Here is an 18,703-nt window from a genome sequence, read left to right as displayed (position 1 = left end):
ATGCCCACAAAAGCTGATGGCAGCTGTCATGATCTGTATCCTCACCACAGTCTGAGGCCCACCAGTGAACCTGCAGAGAAATGGCCAGCCATTTACAGAGGGGACAAGGAGACAACAGCTCCCACAAGCTGTTCCCTGAACTTCAGTTAATAGCTCCTTGGCTACAGACTTCAGTGATATTTCATCTCTCCTTTATCTTTCTCAGGCCTCATCTGTCAGGGTCCTGCTGTAAATTGCTCTTTAGGCATCCTCCACCTGGCTTGCACAAAGGGACCCTGTATGGTTTGGGCAATGACGCAGTTTTGTAGAGAGGAAAGGAACGAACCAGTGTCAGGGGTTCTTGGCTAGCTTTTAGCTGTTAGGGTAGCAGCCAAGGAGAAGGCTAGCAGGTAAAGTTCAGGTGATGACACAGCCCCAAGAAGAGACACACGACACACGTCCAAACACCTGCACAGCCAAAGGCTGATTCAACTTTATTAACACAAGATGGTGGGTTTTATAGGGTCTGTTGGGGTAGGTTCTAGAAACTGGGTGGAGATGGGGCGGAGCATGCAAATCCGCTAACAGCTACTGGTTAAGGGTTCATGAAAAAACATTAAGAGGTAGGGACAAGGGAGGAGATAACTGGGGGAAACATGATTGGTCAGTACCTCAGGGTACACGGACCAATGAGGGATTGTCTCTATGCCTGGCAGGCAAAAAGTCCATAAGGGAAATGGGGAAAATCAGCCTACGAATAGGTTTCACAAGCTTAACACAGCTACCACTGTAAAGTCTTTAATCATTATGGTTGTTGCAGGTAGAGGCGATATCAGAGTTGGTTTTCCAATCTTCAAACGAAACTTCTCCCTTCCCTTGGTCCTTCCATGCAGCGAATACTGTTTCATTTTCCTCCTGGTTTTCCTCATCCCCAACAGGGCAACTCTAAAGAAAGTATCTTGTTGCTACTGAAACCTTCTTCCCTGTTGCCTCCCATCCCTGTGATGAAAGGAAAACAAAAGCAGACTATTAAGGTGAACTATAATGACTACAAACACCCTTGTTTCCCACTGCCCTGGCATTACCATAGCTCAGCCTTGTCTTAGCACTAACAACTGGGTTACCAAATTAACCAGTTTTCCAGTACCTGGAAGTAAGCTCAAAATCCCATCTGGAAGACATATCATGAACCCTTTCTTACACTGAAGAGCATTATGCAGTATCTTTAACTAATTTTGTGAGTCTTCTGTGATCTGCTATGCTGTGGTGCTCAGTATTGTGTTTGTAGAGACCACTCCAGCCTTTAGGATTACTTCCTGCAGGAAAATTATTGCACTTTTGTTATACCATCTGGGTCCTGTCTCAGGTCACTGGACGTATGCCAGTATTAGATGGTCTGCCCTTCCCCGAAAATGTACCACTTGACAAGGGTCAAGTCCTGGCATTCCCTGATCAGCAAAAGAAAGAAGGGATGGAACAATTTGTATGAATATGTCCAACTCTTACCATCTCACTCTTTTTTCATTCTCACAGGCACACAGAGACCCTTTGTGCTTTCCAACCACACACCAACATGCAGACATGTGCACAACCTCACTCCTGTTTCCCAGGTATTTAATACTTTCCATAACTTTCCAAACCCTGCAACTTGTCAAAGGGACAAATCTTCCACTGTCCTCCATCCAAAAAGCCCTCCTCCTTCCCACATATAGGCTTTGAGAGTACATTTTGGGTATGTTTTTAATTACTAGATTCAAACAAGTAGCCTTTTCATGCCATACTTGATATATGAACTCTCATAATAATTTTTTTCTCATCCATTAGAACAAGTTTCTTACAGGATTGCAAAAACCTTCTATTTTCTCAGTGACCAAATATGATGAGTATTCAAGTGTTATACAGGACCTTTTCCCATACTATTAATCTGCATATTCCTCAGAGTACCCAAAATAGAGTAGAAAGAGGAAAGGACAAAATATTTATTTGTAACACCTCATCCATTCAGCTAAGTCTTAAATCATGAACAAAATCCAGATGAAGTCTGGACTACTGGACCATCAAAGGACAGACAAAACAACGTCATGAAAAAAAGAGACTGTAGAAGGGCAGAAAGTTTTGAGACAGTGGTGGCAGAGGAACTGCAGCATGGATGATGGAGACCAGCCCAAAGGACAACACTGAACTAAAGCAGCAGTTGTTGCTTGAACTTCTAGATCTTTTTCAGAATCACAAAATCACAGAATAGTTTGGGTTGGAAAGGATCTTAAAGATGACCTAGTTCCAACCCCTCATTGCAAAGGGCAGGGACACCTTCCACTAGACCAGGTTGCTCTAGGACCCTAGAAGAAATTCATATATTGTCAACCTTGTCTATTTCTCCAAATACAGTTGAGTAGACTGTAAAAAGTGAGGATTATATTACTTTAGGATTATAATTCCTCAGATACGCTTTTTGCAGCTTCTGATGTACAACCTATGATGTTTATATAGTTTCATCAAGAATATCATAAAAGTCAGTGTAAAAATTCAAAATAAGACAAAGAGCCACATCCCTCACTCAGCAGAATTTTGTTTTGCTGAAGTTATCAGTCAGGAAGTTGGGCTTCCTTTCAATATTTTGCTTTTAGCCTAATATTTCTTTCTAAGACAAGAGAAAGATGGTGAGTTTGTTTCTATAGCTTTGTTGCATTGTTCAAAAATAAAAAACATATACAAACCCAAGGTGTTTTAAGGATGGGAGGCTTTTTTATATTTCTGGAGGCAACAAATTTAAAGTACAGAACCATTTAAGGCTTTCTTTGGAGTTGATTTTCTCTGGAACATACACTTAGGTTTACAAACTTTTGCAGACCAGCAGTGAAAGTCCAAATAACCAGAGTGAGCAGCAGGAATCCATTTACCGTCAAAAAACATTATAAGCCTCTTGTGTACCTCTACCAGTCTCGCTGAAATAACACAGCTCAATAGCTTGGGAAAAAAATTGCTGCAAGTGTTCATTGCTGTATTTACCTTTACTCAAGGAGAAAAAAATGGGAATAAATTAATTTTAACTAAATTAATTTTAACTACACCATTATCTGGTGTAGGTTTTATTAAACTTTGCACATTTGGAAAATGTAATTGATTCTCTTAATATAACCTCATGTTTACACATGCAACTCACTTTTGAAATTTGTTGGACAAAAGTCCTCCTGTAATGATAATACATTTAATGGGAATATTTCTCTTTTTCTTCACTGTCACCCATATTAGACTAATTATTGCAATGACTATAAAAGAATAAATACATTGCCAGAAAAATGGACAAAAGTTTGTTTATACTGAAGAGCACATGTGAAATATCTTAAAATTTATTCATTAACATACTTCTAAATATTACTGTTTATATTTTTACATTTCAGAATGTATTTGGGGATAAGTCAGTGATTTTACTATAGACATAAACTATTGTATTTTTGTTGTTCCTGAATTACTGCAGGATGAACACCATGTGGAATTAATTGCTAAAACATAGTATTTTTCTGATCTGGTTAGTTTGGTTTATTTTTTTCATTAACTTCTTTTCAGAATTTACTCCAACCAGCAGAGAACTGACTGGCCCAAGCTGAGCTCCAGTCTGTGCAACCGAAAAACATGGTCCAGATCTATTCGGTTTGCAGCGGGATGCTAGCACACATCTGTGCCTGAATTTCCCTGATAAGGACACTGGAGAGAGTCCTGAGTGGATTACTAAACCAGGCACATAGCCACTAAAAAGAAACTAAAACAAATTCAGTACTGAGTTCAAGAGCAGTATTTCTCTTAACATGAAAGTCTACTTCAGTGGTAGTATGTCTGTGCAAAACAGAAATTTAGAGCTTGAGCTATCCATTGCTGAAATTTCCTGCCCTTTCTGAAGTCTTCCAATGAAGATCATTCTGCAGTAGTAATTATATTTATGTGAAATCAGGAAATTTATTTATGGGTGAAATTATTATTTATGGGTGAAATTAGGAATTTAGAATAAGTATTCATAAGAAGTACTGTAAGAAACAAGGGGTGAATTTCTATTGAATCTCCACTACATTATTAACCCATGCTCGTATTTTGCAGCCTTTATAGGGTCAACGGCAGCCCCTGGTGGTCTAGTGGTAAAGACGCCGCACTATCACCGCGGAGACCCGGGTTCGATTCCCGGTCAGGGCCACTCCCGGGCAGGTGGGGCTCGTTAGCCCTTAAAGGCAACCCACCTACGTCCTAAGGACCTCACTGCCACTGTCCAAGCTCGCTTGGCCCCGGCAGATGAACCTTAGGATTAAAGGGTGGGCTCAGTTCCGTGCACACTGTGTCTCACCTAAAAAATCCAATGCGCAGGCTGGAAGGTGGAAAGACCTTCCCCGGATCTTCGCTCGCGAAGACCGGCCATTATTATTATTATAGGGTCAACAGAATAACCCCTAGGTAAATACAGAAAATAATCTACAGTACACCTGCAGCAGGACACAAAATAATATACTACATTACAGTCATGTATTAGTAAGGTCCTTTTCTGTCATTCTGGACTACCGAGCAACACCAGTATATCCCACATTATTCAAAAAACTTGCTACTGCCAAATTAGGATATTTTATTTCAACACAGACAGGGCACAGCACATCAGTCATGGTGAATGCTATATTTATTTATCTCTCTGTGTTGGTGATTTAATAGTTCATAAGAGTATTTTATGTTGAGTCATTTCTCTGAAAGTCCCTGGGGCCCTGCTAATTTTATTTAGTGAATAATGCAAGCTTCTTTTGGTAGCAGAGCTATTTTTAGTGATAAGATGTTTTCCTGAAAAGCATTCCTTTAAACTCAGAAGTTCTCCTTCAAGATGGGTGAGATAGTGAAGCATCATTGTTATAATAATGCATTATTTTTTTTTCTTTTTGCAAATATTTCAGTAATAAAGAACTTAATTTGAAAAATAGGCCACCCTTTCCTTCAATAACTGTACAAAAAATCAGGATATTAGATTTGCAATGTATAGGATTCAGAGGTTTTCAAATAATCCCCATTATTGAAAAGACAGGAAAAAAAGTAATGTTTGACCTTATGTCAACACAGACAGTAAGTTTGCAGGAATAGTTTACAATAATGCAGCACGTTGTATTATATTATCATCTGATGTGTTTTATTTTAGCATAACTGCATGTTTCAGGAAGAGCTGTTGAGATTAATCAAAAAAGTGCTCACTGATGACAACAGGTATTATTTTACATAATATGAAGCACAAAGCACTCCTGCAGGAGCCCCCTTGCAAATGGAAGTTTTTGTGATTGTAAGTAAATGCATAAATATGATCACACAGCAGAAGGAGTACCAAAACTGCACAATACGTACATGCCTGTGTTTGCTCTCTGGTTGAATAGCAAACCTCATGGGACTGAAATTTGTCTCCCATTTCACTGATTATTTTCCAGTTGCTTTACAAACAGAACGAAATAGAGCGTAAATCTGTTCTTCTTTCATGTGAAAGCTATGTGTATTTGTTTCCAGACTCCTCTTTTTTCTTATTATTATTTTTTTATTCATTAATGGTTTTGAACTGCCTGAAGCTGACTAACAAGTACTCCTAAGCACACCATTTTATCTCAGTGTTCCCTTCTGATTCAAAACCATGCAAAGCAAACTATCCTGATACACAAGTGAGAAGTGATGGAGAGTAAGAGGAGAGGTTCCAGGTTTTAATGCTACTGTCTGAAAACATGTTGGGTTTGGGTGTTGTCAGAAAACGTGTGCAACTGGATCACCTTCTACCATCATCATTATTTCAATTGTAATGTAACAATAATCTACAAATCAAAACATAATTTAAAGAGTTAATTTCCAAACCATTTCAAGTCTCCCATTAAATACTATTATCTCTCTCTTTTGTTCATCTACAGCTCAAAGCCTTCAGACTCAATCAAAGCCCAAGTGATACGTTTCACTCCTATGAAACCTTCTCCTGAATATGGTGAATTCCTTCTGAAATGCCGTCTCTGCATCTGTGCTTCATCTGAGCAATTCCTTAGTACAACTGGGTGACTAAGCTTGAATACCAGACTATAGGATACCACTTTAGCCCTTCTGTATTACATATGGCTGTAAGTCTTGCATACAACAACAGTTAAAAAAAGAAACAGGATATTCCTTTTTCTTCATCTCTGAAGGGTTGTATTGGCTTTATGTGGCAAGCCTTTCATAGCAAAAGGACTACAGCAGTAACTTCTGTGAGAAGGTTCTGGAAGCTGATATCATATTGGATGGAGTGAGTTCCAACTGGCTCCTGCAGATGGCCAAGGCTGAGCCCATCGGTGACAGGGACAGTGCCTCTGGGACAACATATTTAAGAAGGGGGGGAAAACAACCTGCAACTGCAGCCAGGAGAGGAGAGTGAGAATATGTGAGTGCAACAACTCTGCAGTCACCAAAGCCAGTGAAGAAGGAGGAGGAAGAAATGCTCCAGGCACTGGAGCAGAGATTCCCCTGCAGCCTGTGAGGAAGACCATGGCGAAGAAGGTCATCCCCATGCAGCCAATAGACATCCACAGAGGAGCACAGATCCACCTGCAACCTATGGAGGACCCCATGCTGGAGCAGGGGGATTCCTGAAGAAGGCTGTAACCCTGTGGAAAGTCCATGTTGCAGCAGGATCCTTGCAGGATCCATGGCCCCATGGAGAGAGGAACCCATGCTGTAGCAGGTTTGCTGGCAAGACTTGTGACTGAGTGGGAGACCCACACTGGGGCAACCTGTGCCTGAAGGACTGCACTCCATGGAAGATACTCAAGCTGGAGCAGTTCATGGAGAACTGCAGGCCATGGGAAGGACTCATGTTAGAGAATTTCATGGAGACCTGTTTCCCATGGGAGTGACTCCTTGCTGAAGCAGGGAAACCACGTGAGGAGGAAGAAGCAGCAAATATGTGTTGAACTGACCAGTGCCCCAATTGCCCATACCTTTGTGCCACTGTGAGGGAGAAGGTAGAGAATCTGTGACTGAACTTGAGCTAAGGACTAATGGCAGGCATAGGGGTAAGGTGCTTTAAGATTTGGTTTGATTTTTTCTTAGCCACAGAATGAGCCGTCAAGGAGCTAAATTCTTTACTTTTTTCATACTCTTCAATTTCAAACACAGAAATAAACAATCTTTTGAGAATCAAGTTACTTTTCACCATCTGCTAGTTCAAACAGCATCTTTTTCCTAGCCTCCTAGCTAAGCCTAGGTCTAAAATGTACCAGAGTTCCAGTCTTACTGTAATGAAAAGTCTCTTTCCTTACCCTCATTGAATACAGATCACATTTCTTAATATGTAATTATGGAGCTTTATGCCAGGATGCTGTATATTCCACATAAATATATGTATATTTCTGGTAAAGCTTTAAACGATGGCTTGTTGACAGTCATATAAAAGCATGCAAATTGGTTATTGAGAGTGCCTAATACTTCACCTCTCCCCTGAAGAGATGAAAAGGCTGTTTATTGGAGTATTTGCTTGGACTGGAGATCATTTTGATAGGATTTGCCAGATGATCTAGCATACTCTTCAGCATCACATATCTGATGGGGTCTGCAGTGAGACTCAAACTCATGTACTTCTGTCTCTGCAGCAGAAGAGCACAACTGGTCCTTCACAGACCCAAAGGTGATCTCAACTGAATACTAAGGGCCACGTTTTGTCATTTAAAGGAATACCTATATTTTCCCTTGGGTCCAAGAAATAAATATTTGAGACCAGCTACTGCCATGAATATGGGCAGCAGCAATGCATTTATTCAAGGTGAAAAGAAAGTAAAACCAATTTGCATAAGTATTGCTAATGTGTTCAAAATGTTTTCATCTGGTATAGAGCACTGTATTTTCAACTCCATGGAAAAGTTTAATCAGTATAAAAATAGCCAGAAAAGAAAACCTGAAGCTCACAGAATTTCAGGTGAAGACCTGAAAAAATCACAAGATTTTTGTAAGTTGTGCAACTGATTTTATAATAGGGATTAAGTGCATACTGAATAAATGTAAAAGCAAATAAAAAATCATGGTACATAAAACATAGTCTTAATTTTCTCTGTCTTGACAGATATTAATTTCTAAATTTGGATGTCTGAAATGGTTTTGTTTGGAACATAAATTAACTGAAAGTGTCAGTCAGCAATTACACTTGTATCTAAAACCAAGCAATTTCCTAGAAGCAAGATAACAGTTACTCTGTTTAAAAACTTAAATTTGACTATGATCCACTTTATCAGAAAAGTGTTGGGAAATATATACTTTAAGGATTGTTTCAACAGGTCTTTATTTTTCTCCATAAATCTGAAGGCCTAAAAATCTCTAAAATCAGAAAAATGAAAATAATAACATAAAGGTAAAGCACAAGAAGCAATTAAAAATGCATTTCTAAGGAGTCAGCAAAGCATGCTGATTCCAGAAATAGACATTTCCAAAGTTCAGAAGCATGCCTCAAGAAATGCAATGCAAATGGTTTTTCTTCCTCTAGTGCAGAGAAGGAATACAGTCACAAAATATCTTTAAAGATTCAAACCAAATGAAAAATGTTCAGGAACACATAATGTCATGATCTGTTACAAACATGGTGTCCCAGGTTGGACTTGGCTCCCAGCCAAGTGCCCGGACCTCAGGGACAAATCCTTCCCCCTCCCTCTCACTCTCGTGCAATTGAAAGATCACGAAAAAGAAAATCAAAAGAACCCAAACCGAACTGAATTTTAAGTGCAAGATTTATATATATATATATATATATATTTTTATATATATATATATATAAAGAAAATTATATACAGGGAACCCCCCAAAGAGGAAAAGGGAAGGGAAAGGGAAAAGGAAAAAGGAATAAAAGGGATATAACGCAAATACTTTCCTCCAGAGATAGCGAGCCACACCACACAACCGCCGGCACTCTCTGCCTCTCAAGGCCAACCAGATGCGCCAGGCCTCACTCCCTCGCCCGGGCAGAGCGTCAGCAAAGCTACCTTCGCCTTCGGTTCACTGGAAGAAAGAGAGCGAGAGTTTCCTCTCTCTTCTTATTTATACTCCTGCTTACGTAAAAATCGTATGGAATACTGGGAACATGGCCTTGGTTCCTTGGTTACAACCTGGTCACCAAGGAAGGCCTAGTCTTAAAACTACTACACATGGGTAGTTATTGCAATGCAATATTTAACACATCCTAGAAACTGAATGACTAGACAAAGAAGCTATGAGGAAATTTTACTGAGCTTTTTTGTCTCCTCCTTTGAAAGGGCAAAACTGGCATTCTGAAAAGTTGTTTCATATGTTTTAGATGCCAGAAAGAAATGAAACAACTGCAAAAAGAAAATGACCATAGATACAAATAAGTAGGAAAAGTGGGGTTGCAGCCTTATAGTAAACTTTCAAGAAGGTATTTTAGATAAAAATATACTTTAAATGGAATATGGCTAAAAATTAAAATCTGGAGTCGTATTTCTGGGTTGTTTATATTCAGTACTGCTGAGATGGGATACTCAGTATAATTTGCCTCTGCATAGACATACTTCAGCAAGGTTACTAAGTAAGTTGAGTTGGACACAATGATCCTTGTGAGTCCTTTCCAACTTAGAATATTCTGTGACTCTGTGACTCTGTAAGTTTAGTTTGTTCTATTCCTGCCTCAAATTCACAATTGTTTCAGGTCAGTTTCTTCACTTTCTTCTCTGTGCCAGTCACAGAAATAATTTATATTCTGTCTCATTTCTATTTTCTTTGCATATCACTGCCTAATGCAGTTATGAGATCCTTAATGAGGTGGAAATGTTCATGCCAACGAAGAAGGAAACAAGACATTAGGCTGTGTATGAATAATGTGTGAAGAATAGGTACAAAAAAAAAAAAGCTAGAGCAGAAAAATAATAATGTATTCTGAAGCAGTTTACTATTCACTTTTGTGGTCAGTTGACAGCAAAACCTGAAAGGCTTAGGGAAACTTGATAGTCACCACTATCAAAGACCTAAGTGATGCATGGGCTGAAATTCCATTTAGAATAAAAGGTATTTCAATATCCTTAGATGCAGAAGCTTAATTTTGCCAATGTGTGACCCTGATTGATTTAAATCATTTTCAAGAACACACTCCTTTTGAAGCATGATTTTGGCTCCTAAACAACTTCATTCAATAGTGCCAGGTAAAAGCTACTGGTTTCAAGAGGAATTTTGGATAAGGCATATAAGACATATAAGACGCATTAAACATTTAAGAGATTAGGAATGGAATTTAGAACATACTTCAGAGAAAGGAAATGGGATAGAGGGTACAAGGCAAAGCTATGACTTCTCAAGGAGAAGGACACTGAGAATTGTTAACCTAGCAGTGTCTTCTGATGTAGAAACAGATAGAAATACAGCAAATCACATACAAAAAGTTTCAGAAGTTTCTCCAAAAGGTTCCATGCTCACCCATGGTACTTGGTATTCCAAGTGGTAAGATAAGTTTTGTTCATTACAAAGCCAGTCAGTGAATTACCACACTAATTAACACCAAAAAAATGTGGGGCAGGCTTTACCTGTGATGGAAGAAATCACTCCCTTGAGGTTGAGAAAACTGAAAGGAAGAACCACAGACTTCCAGAGATTATAACAATTGCACATAATAAATGAAAACCTCAATCCAAATGACAGTTTGATTCTAGATGCCTGGCCACTAAAGTATTTAAAAATATCTTAGAAAAGTCTTAAATCAAATAAAGTAATCTTTGGTTAGAATTAAAATTGATGACTGCCAATACTTTATTATAATGATAGGTCAAAAAATTCCCTAGGAATCAATGAAAAAGCTATGCCATGGTCACAGATATTAGCATCAAACAGAACAAAGAAGGTATGCCAACTGCAGATTAAAAGATAAGCTCCCAGGATGCCACAATTTTGTCCAGGCATGTAAACCAAACATCAGATAATGTAACAAAATCCTTGTTACCACAAGGCTTGATTTTTTTTTTAATAGTTCTTTGGTGGCAACTAGCCCCTTGTCAGCAAGTTATTGATTACTGCATTAAAGAGAGATATTGACTTAATGAATAATTTAGTAGAAATACATTACTTTGTATCAGTCCACAGCTTTATGAGGGAGCAGAGAAATTGCACCAAGACTTTGGATAATTATCCTTTGAATAAGAATCAGGACTCAGACTGAGTTTGTAAAAATCAATGAGCTTTTTTACAACTGAAATTGAAGAGTTAATATGCAATTCCTGAAAATCTACTTTACATAATAGCAAAATCTAAATTGGAAAGAAATAGAAAAGAAATAAACTAAAGAGTTAAAGATATTGGGTAATGCTGGTATCTACTAAACCCTTTCACAGTTTTCTGTTCTTTTATTGCTACAACAAATCTATATAATTCTATGAAACTTTCAGCTATTCTCTTTTTTTTCAAATCATAATCAACAAAGTTCTGAATTCTCAGATCATCTGCAAGTTCAAGTAAATGGAACTGCACCTACCAGATTTCAGTAGAGGCGTTCAGTAGTTTTAAAAATCAGATGCAAGGACAGAGGTAAACACAAACAGAGGATGCTTTTATCATGCAACTGTTTCTTTCAGAGATTTCATCAAAGTGTTCCTATTTAAGGAATCATTTCTTTATTTCCAAGAAGGTCAGATTCTTAGGAATGTGCAACTCTATTGCATATAGTATTCTTTTTTCTTCCTCTTATTCTTTTTTTTTAATTAAATAAATCTTCTTCATAATACTTTCTTTTTTCTGTATTTTTAAGATATACTTGAATATTGCAACAAAACATTTGCTAGATGTCTTACTGCTGTAAGACTACAGGCCATATGACAACAAATTACAGTTTTTATTTTCAAGCTGAATAACTCCAACTGCCAGAGAAATTAGTTGTTTTCTGTTGAAGGAAAAAAAAAAAAAAACAAAAAACCAAAACCCTGACAGAGTAAACCCCCAACTACTTAACACAGTTATCCACTATTATCCAAATTTCAATGTCATTTTTGTTCTCTTTCTGAACTTTCATTCCAGGAACCTCGGTTTTAACTCTCTACCATGAAACAGAAAAGGAGATGTTGCATCACACTATTTCTATGGTAACCACCACAGCCAAGCAAGGTAAGGTTTGTATTTGGAAGCAAAGGCACAGGCCTGGTCTACCATCAGTGAAGTTCCACAGATTAAACAATCTCCTCAGAGTAAAATAAACACAAACAAAAACCCCCACCCAAACAGCTAGAAACAAGTGATTTCTTCTTCTGATGTTTAATATTTGGGAGAAAGACACTGAGAGAAAGACACTGAGATTTGATGGCAGCTTGGAAATAGAGACAACATGCCCTTTGGGTCCTTATGAGGAGTTCTGGTGGCATTGAAGGGGAAAACTAAAAATCATTCTTTAGACAATAAGTTATGGTAATATTTCTGTTTCATCTTGTCTCTGCATTATTCACCTATTTCTCTATATTACAATGATGTTTTGGCAGAGTTCATATGCATTTATGAAATCCTTTATTTCTTTACTTTATTAGAAATTATTTGCAATGTAAAGCAGAAATTTGTTCATCTACGTTCTCAAATAGAGTTCATATGCAAATTTCCTATTCATCTCTTCTTTATTCAGTATTGAATCAGCAGTGTTGTTTCAGCATTAGAGGGCTTTCTTTCTCTCTATGCTTGTTAAGATAACTGACTGTAATCCATACTTCCTTTGAAATGTATATTACTTTTATAATTCATTCTTTCCTGTTATGGGAACTGTGTAATACTTTATAGACAAAAGACAAATGGCTAACTTCATCCATAGAAATTATAAGAAGCACGAACTATTCTATCCTGTGTTGCTAAAGACATATATCCAGAGAAGACAGGAAAACTGCATGTTGTTTTATATCTTCTTGCCCTCAGAAGTCCAATAAAAAGTTTCCTATTTCCCAAAAGGTTATAGAAATTTATTTAGCTGTTAGAAGAGATGTACAGAAACAAAAAGGCAACAGTATATTGTCGTGGTTTTGCTCTTGGTCAATTTGCTTTCACACCCCCCCACACAATTATTATTAGTTGAGAGAAGGTTTATGCAGACAAAAGAGACTGGATTTAGGAAAATAATATGAATATTTATTACTAGCAAAATCAAAATAAAAGCTATTAAAGAACTACATCTTCAATAATTCAACTTAAGTAAAAGTATTATGTATTTACAGAAAATACTTCTCCCCCCTTTATATCAGTCCAAGGAGGAAAAGAAGTCTAGTTCTCCATTCTCGGAGTTCCAGGTCTCCTCAATAATTCTGCAGCACTCTCGTCGCAGCTGGAATTCTTTCATCTCTCTCTCACTCTGTGTCAGCCTCCAGGGTTGGGCCTACCCCCCTCCTGGGCTAAGACCAGAGGCTGGGGGGTTACCCAGGCCTTGAAGGTCTTTTCTTCCATGGATTTGCAAGGGGACACTTGCCTACCATGGATCTTCTTCCACGGGGTTACAGGGGATAATGGTTTATGAGTCAACCCCTGTCTCTCTATGGAGGTCCCTCCCCACAGGAGAACAGTCCTTTACAGACTTCTCCAGCATGGGTCTAGTATGGATCCCTCACTTGGATCCCCACATCTCACCCGAGCCATTCTTGCTCCAGTGTGAGATTTTCTCAGGGTCACAAATCTTCAACACCAGCAGCATGGATCTTTCACTGAGATTCCAACATCTCACCCGAGCCGTTCTTGCTCCAGTATGAGGTTCTCTCAGGGTCATAAGTTTTCAACAGCACTCTGCCTCATTTCAGTCCCTCTCATGAAGTCTTGATTCTCTGGTACATCCACAAGCTCCTTCGTAAACCGTCTGGGGGTCTCCTCACCTCAACAATCTTTCACAGGTAGTAAGGATTTATTTTTTTAGTCTTTACCATGCTGAAGGGAGAGAGCGAAAGGGGGAAGAAGCAAGTCCCCCCTTCGCACTTCTCTCTCCTGCTGCAGCTTCAGCTGCCAGCTTTGACCTTGGACACTCTGTTATCTCTTTGTTGGAATTTCTTCCACAGCAGTTTTTTCGTCCAAGCAATTAATCCTTTAAGTTTTTTTTTCTTCACTCCCTTACAAGAGAGAAGGGGGCTTCAGTGCTATACCTGCCCCTGGCCCAAGCCGGGGGAGGAGGGGGCCTTGCCCTCCTTGGGCCCACTGCCTTTTCTACATGGCTGCTGCCCGTAATTTCAACTGCGCAACAAACCTTCTCTTCCGTTTTTCTTCAATATGTAATTAGCAAAGGCGTTACTGAGAGTTTTAATTGGTTTCTTGTCCGGAAATCCACCTGGACAAAACCGTTCTCAGCCCCAGGGGCTGGCCGTCTGGCTGGCTGGGCAAAACTATGAAATTTATTTAGCTGTTAGAAGAGATGTACAGAGACAAAAAGGCAACAGTATATCCAGTGCTCTTAAAAGGTTCTTACAAAGCTTTTCCAAGGCTCTATTAGTGTGAACAATTTTAAGCATAGGAAATTAACCTAAATCCCATAAAAATTTATGTTAAGTGTTGGAAACACTTGAAGTGATTGCAATCTGTCTGGACTTGGAGTAATTTAGTTTACATGGTCAAAAATATGGGCAATGAAAGATGAAAGGAAAATACACCAAAAACTGCTCAACTGATTGGGAGAGTGGTAGTACTGCCCACTGATACGTTGTCTTAATGTTTAAATTGAGAGCTTGGTTTCTCTCTCATTTTGGTTCCTCCAAATACCTCCTTCTGCTTTAAGCTGCACAAAGCCTGACAACAGAGGCTACTGCAGAAGGCAAAATGCATTACATTTCTCTGGTTTTTACTGGAGTAAATTCAGGCATAAGAATCTTCCTAGCAGAAAGTCTGTGAGGAAGAAAGGAGGACACAGTACAAGGTGACACACCAACTGCTCATTTCTAGGAAGGTTCTGGATGCATTCGACTTGGACTCTTGAATGTACAGAGTGGCTTACACTTACCTTTATGCCCAGATTTCTTGATGGAAACATGGCAGTCCTACCCTTTCTTACAAGTTTTGGAGCAACACTGAATGGCTTGCAAGCAGAAGAAAACTTACCTTTTATTTCTATATCAAAACCATACAGTGTATGGCTTCAAGAACCTAGCCATCTTAATTTACAATTTGTAATTATTGCTATATTTACAATCTATAACTTTTTTTGTAGTCTGCTTTTGGTGGGTTTTTTGGTAGTTTGGTTGGGTTTTTAAAGTTATTTTGATTTATAGCTAAGCACCCAGCCTGTACAGAGACATTTTTATACTCAAAAGATAGGGATTTCCGAGGAACTTGCAGCTCTTTCTAGAGGTTACATGAAGCCACTGCCTAAACAAATTCTGACTTTTGGAGTTGACACTGTCAGCAGTTACTCACACAGCACAGGGCTGACACGCTGAACACTGTTATAAACCCTCTTTGTATTTTAAAACTATCAGCTACTAAACAAGGACTCCCACTTAGTTGACAAAGTTGACATTTCTTATGGAAGAAACTGCAGACAAAGAGGAGAGACAGATTAATTATTTAGAGCAGTGTCTTCTGCAAACTCTTTTCTTTCTTAAAAAAGCTAAGCATTTTCTCATTAATAATTTCCTTCTGGATTTCGGTATCTGTTAAAGAATGATGAGATTTTTGATTGGACTCTTAAACTGACAATTCCTCTTTAATTTCAATAGAATTCAAATCCCCCAAGTCTCTTTAAGCAGACTGACATGGATGTGAGAGTAATAGAAGTGCTGGAAAAATATTCCATATATGCTTTTCTGCTACAGAAATTATAGTTCTAGTTGCTTTCAATAAATTGTCACCCTCAAGCTTTTAATTATTTTGTTGGTCATGTTTCTGTAATTCAGTGTTGTTCAAATGTATCTGCCTACCACAGTGTTGCTTATACAGGCCAGGCTAATGATTTCAGGCACATCATTTGCATCAATTGTAAAACTACTGGATGCACCTTTTACAAGGTTCAAAACCTGTTCCCTCTCTATAATAAGAACAAATGGACAAAAGGGGATCAGAATTGGTCTGTTCTCTCTTTAATTTTTTAGTTCCCCTCAAATGTAGAAAAACTCTTTTGTCTAGAAAACAAAATGTAAGTCTGCTGCTTAAAATAAGAATATGGAAGGAAGAGCTACAGATGAAGTAAATTGTAATTTAGATGCAAGTCTTTCAAAAGGATTACTGACTTTATTTTACTGTAATGGATCAGACACCTATTTTAAGCTCTGGGCCACTTAAATGTCATTAAAAATACAGTGCTTATCTATAAAATAAGGTGCAACCCAACTTATTCTGCTCTCACACACACATTATGAGAATTTTCCTCTTTCTCTCATCTTTGCAGGTTCTCAAATGCTTGTTTGTACCTGTAGTATTTCAATATGTCTTAAGGATCAAAAATAAATCTAGGAGGATGAAGGGTTAGAGCACATTCCAAAGGCACAGGTGCAGCTTCCAAATGAGTGACTCCCAGCTTCCAGCTATTCCCATGTCACTCAGCAGGAGAGTCTTTCTGAAATAAGTCCCAAGCGTTTACAGTAAGTTCCTGTTTGAAACAGCTCTGATGCTTTCTTCTAAAACATGCAAAAGCAGAGATGTCTCAGTTTAAAATGAGACACAGGTGTTTTACTGAGGATGAGTTATGAGAAAGACCCAAACTCCTCCCTCTAAACAATTGTAAATCTGAAATTAAGAGCCTCTGATTGAGGAGAAAAAGAATTGTGGAAAAAGGAAGAATAACAGCCCTTTATTTAAAGATGTATGTGTACTGGTAGAAACAACGAAAGAAAACAAGTAAAACAACCAAACAATACTCCTATACCCACAAATAATCCCCTTCAAAACAAAGCAATAAACAAGCACAGGAAAAGAAACTAAACAGTTCAGTTTACACCCTTTGGTGCAATTCTAACCACAGTCAACAGGGGGCACCGTTGGATCACTGGAGAGGCAGTGCTTGTAGTGTCCTGTGCCAGTCACTAGGTGGCGCTGTTGGATCACTGGAAAGGGAGAACCTGCAGTTCTTTATGCTGCTTGGCAGGGGGCACTGTGGAATCACTGGTCATTACCACATGGAATGACACCCTCTGGGGTGTGTTGGAGAAACCAAAAATGGGTTTCCCTTCCCCCCTCACACACTGGGAAAAGGGGAGAGAGAGGAGGGATAGAAACAACAACAACAAAAAAGGGTCCTCTTCAATGGGAAAACACCTCACTCTGTTCAGCTGGTCGAATATAGTTTTCCTTCTTCCCTTGATGTGCACAAGAACCACTGCTAAGGAAGAAACAACAGGGAACAGGGAAGGGAAAAATAAAAAAAAAAAAAAAAAGAAAAAAAAAAGAACTCCAGAACAGTTCCTCTCTGATGAAAAAAATCTGATCAGGATCCAGCTGGCAACCAGGCTGAGAACAAAACCCCACCAAGCTTCCACTCCGACGTTCCAGCTTCCGCAGTAAGCCTGAACTCCTCTCCCCGTTTCCCAAGAGACACAAAAAAAAAAAGTTAAAAGGAGTTCCTCACTCCCCGATTCCCAGGAGAAGAGATTCTGAGCCATTAACCAGAAGGCAGATTCTTTTGTGCTCCTTAAGTGCCCACTTAACAGTCCTGCATGCAGTGGGCAAGGGGAAGGGAAAAATTCCTGCCAAGAACCAGCAAAACCATGACAAGAGACTACTACTACAAACAGCACTTAGAATAGAAAATAAATCAGTGAAATTATAACAATAAGCAACGACATACAGACTGGAGATCTGATTTCTAACATAGCCTAGATAAACCACGCTTGATCTTTACTCCCTTCTCCTGTTGTCTTTTCTGCAGCAAAGATACAAGTAGCAGTGGCTGTCCTTCCCTCAGCCAGAGTAGTCCACATCACTACTACATTATCAAAGGTGTTTTCCTATTCATAGTACTAAGGCAGAAGAGCCAATTATTCACTGGCATTTCTGGCAGAAGCATCAGGTAAACCCTATGGCAGATGAATTTCTGATTTTCTCTCAAATACTTCCCTGAAATATACTAGAAAATCCCTCTGCAGTTCTGTATTTGGGGAACTGATCAAACATTTTGGTTTTTTTTTCACAAACAACTTACTCACTGGAAACCAGTCTCTTGAGAACAAATATTTCAAATTAGTTAAACATCTGAGACCTTTTTTTTTTAAATGAAACATTTTTTTCATTATAAAATAGCATTTCTTTAGAAAATTACCAACCTTTACTTTTAATTAAATTTAATGTTATTATTATACTTATTACCCAGAATCATTTAGGTCTGATGGACACCCAGGATCCTAGCACCTCACTGACCAAAACTGAAAATCCTATAGCAGCCATTTGGACAGTTTTCAGTGTAGTGTTCACTGGCATTGTCCCATAAAATAAGTTATTTGCTGAGAACTCTGAACACCCTAAATCCATATACCAGAATTACCATGCTGAATCTGTGAGACACAGGATCTGTTTCATTGAAACAGAACAACGGAGACATCCAATGGACCTTCATGTTTATAACAGCTGCTTATTTCTTTTTCTTACCATTACTTATGCCTGTTCCACATCATATATCACTGCATCTCTTGATCACACCAATGTGCTACATCTTCAGTCACCATGTGCCTTATTTGTGCTGCTCTACACACCAGAAGGGATTTGAATCTCTAACATGCTGCCATAAGGTTTTCTCTGTTTCAGTGCATCTTGGAGTTTTCACACTTTATTTAAAGCTATAAGGTCCATC

The 18,703-nt window shown here is 38.6% G+C and overlaps 1 protein-coding gene across 1 annotated transcript in view; it reads right to left on the bottom strand.

Moving 5' to 3' along the window:
- Positions 1-483: 483 nt before the first annotated feature.
- Positions 484-18,703, bottom strand: part of IPO11 (importin 11) — a 162,606-nt gene continuing 144,386 nt past the window's right edge. Inside the window, exon 33 of the transcript XR_007630630.1 lies at positions 484-978. The gene's annotated coding sequence lies outside the window, so the exon portion shown is untranslated. The remainder of the gene's footprint in view (positions 979-18,703) is intronic.

The sequence above is a fragment of the Myiozetetes cayanensis genome, unplaced genomic scaffold (assembly GCF_022539395.1).
Source record: "Myiozetetes cayanensis isolate MyiCay16 unplaced genomic scaffold, myiCay2020 scf4, whole genome shotgun sequence".
In the NCBI taxonomy this organism is placed as follows: domain Eukaryota; kingdom Metazoa; phylum Chordata; class Aves; order Passeriformes; family Tyrannidae; genus Myiozetetes; species Myiozetetes cayanensis.
The sequence above is the reverse complement of the archived record's forward strand: the minus strand, read 5'-3'. Positions and strand labels throughout refer to the sequence as shown.